This window comes from Ananas comosus, linkage group 2, assembly GCF_001540865.1.
Source record: "Ananas comosus cultivar F153 linkage group 2, ASM154086v1, whole genome shotgun sequence".
Lineage (NCBI taxonomy): Eukaryota > Viridiplantae > Streptophyta > Magnoliopsida > Poales > Bromeliaceae > Ananas > Ananas comosus.
The window spans coordinates 10776022-10778543 of record NC_033622.1 but is presented as its reverse complement, the minus strand read 5'-3'; positions in this window follow the sequence as shown (position 1 = coordinate 10778543).

Sequence of the window (2522 nt, the reverse complement as noted above, 5' to 3'; positions counted from 1 at the left end):
CGGGTACCTGCGGATTATCCAAAATGTCCACAACTTAATAGGTATCCGTCCGTTTTATTCGTAATTTTTTGGGTTGAAAAAGTTGGCATCCATACCCGCAAATTTACAGCCTTGCAGGTAAACCACGGGCATCCGCGGGTATATATCGAGATTGCCATGTCTATCGATACTGATCACTGGGTACTGAAGTCAGGAGATTTTGGTCATTGTGTAAAGTTATACAATGAGGAATTCACACTAAAAAAAACCTTTCAAAGTTCTCATTTTCTTCTACCAATGTCTTGATTCTCAACCATTTCCTATAGACTAATCTACTTTCTTCTACCAATGTCTTCAGTCTCAACCATTCCGTATGTACAGTCCTACGATTGTTCGAGAGAAAGATCATCTTTTTCCTCTCAATATAATGGTTTCAAGGCATCGATTTCGGAGTGTTGCCAGCATCAACGGCGGCAGAAACTTCAGGGAGGAATCAGATGTCACGTCCTGGACCTGATTCAGAAATATAACTCCAGAATACGAGCTATAAGTTTTCGGCACCTCCATCATTACAAATCGGCGAGGAACTCATCCTCCTTCTTCTCGATGCATATATGTCGCATCGCTTGCTATGACATGATCTCTGTTAAGGCAATGCACAGATCGTCAATGTCGACTTCAGCGAAAGGCATTATTGACCAACTTAGAATGATCCCCTGAACTTTCACCAGAAATTTCTAAAAAGAAAAGAAATCGAAGTATAGAAAAACGATATGCAAATGGTCACTAAATTTCTCATGTCATTAACTACAACACAACTGCATCATTGTTATATCGGCAACGGCGATATGCTGTGTTATCTATATTTATACTGCATATAAAAAAAGAATGAAAATTGATAGATAAAATTCCATATAGAATAAAAAAATATTCCAAACATCTATATCTATATACTACATATAAAAGCGGATAGAAATTAACGGGACGGAATTCTATACAGAATAAAGAATATTCCATACATATTATGAAAAATAAATATTTATAATTAACAAACTAAAAACAGATCGAAGCAAATAAAATTTAGAAAATAAATTAATTAAAAAATAGACTCATGCCATCAATAACTATTTAAAATACGGATTTGAATTTTATTTTTATATAAAATTTATATTTAAATTTAAATTAATTAGTAAATGTGACGTGCATAATATGTGCATTACAACCAATATTAGTTAATTTCTCATGTAATCGAATATTAGTTAATTTCTCATGTAATCGACTACAAGACAAGCACATCACTATAATAATCAGTAATACGTCATTATTTAGTCAGCAAATTGAATTGCAAGACTTGATTACAATAAATCAGAAAATTCGAGTAAAAAATTGAAATGGAAATCCCCCAATCACCTCTATTTCTAATCCGGCCGAATTAGAAGTTGAATCTGGACGGAATGAATATTTATTCGGATTAAATTTATTTTTTCAACTTTTTAATTAAAATATGAGTTTAAATTTAGAAATTAAATTTATAATTTTAAATTTTAATTTGAACTTGAATTAAAAATTAAAATTTAATCAAGTATTTCAAATCTAACTTATGAATTTGAATTTAAATTAAATTTTAATTTATATATAGCTTTATTCAAATTTTATTTAAAAGTTAAATTAAATTTATGGATTCAAATTAAAATTTAAATTGTAATTTTAAGTTTGAATTTGAATAAATCGAAATTTAGTTTTATATATTGAATTATTCACTCAACTTCAAAGTTTTATTTTTTTTAAAAAAATAGATTTAAAATTTTGTTGTAAATTTTTAATTTTTAATTTGAATTTAAATTAATATATTATAAAGATAAATTTAGTATATTTTTTTTATTACGTTTTTTATATTTACTTGAACCAAACACCGACAATGGGAATGATTTATTCCGATTCCGATTCAGGTGACGAACCAAATAAAATTAGGTAATGAGTCATTCCGATTCCAATTCTAGCTTATTTCGATTCCGATTCTGACTCCGATTCCGACTTCGAACCAAACACGCCCTAAAATCGACTTGACCAATTCTAGGTAATAGTTTAGTCGACTCAAAACTGACCAACTCGAGTGACAATTTATTTGATTGGACAACTCGATCAGCGTAATATTGATTTGATCAATCAATCCATCTAATTATGTAAGTCTAATTCCCATAATCTGGTAACACATCAGTTGGACCCATTTTGAAAAATCCTCACCCATTTTTGTAACCCAACCCGCAATCCAACTCGTCTTATCTGAATATCCTTGTTCGAAATGGGTCGGGAGTTAAACTAGAAAACTATCCAAAATTTTTTAAAGTTAATTTTCTTATGACCAAAATTAGCTTGTATTTAAACATTGATGATCCAAGTCAAATTGATATAATAGGTGAAGGTCAAGATTGTACCTCTATTTATATGCGCGGTGTATTATAAATTTATAATAGGTGAAGGTCAAGATTATATCTCTATTTATACATGTGTGTAGTTGAGCAGGAATACTATTAGGGCCCGTT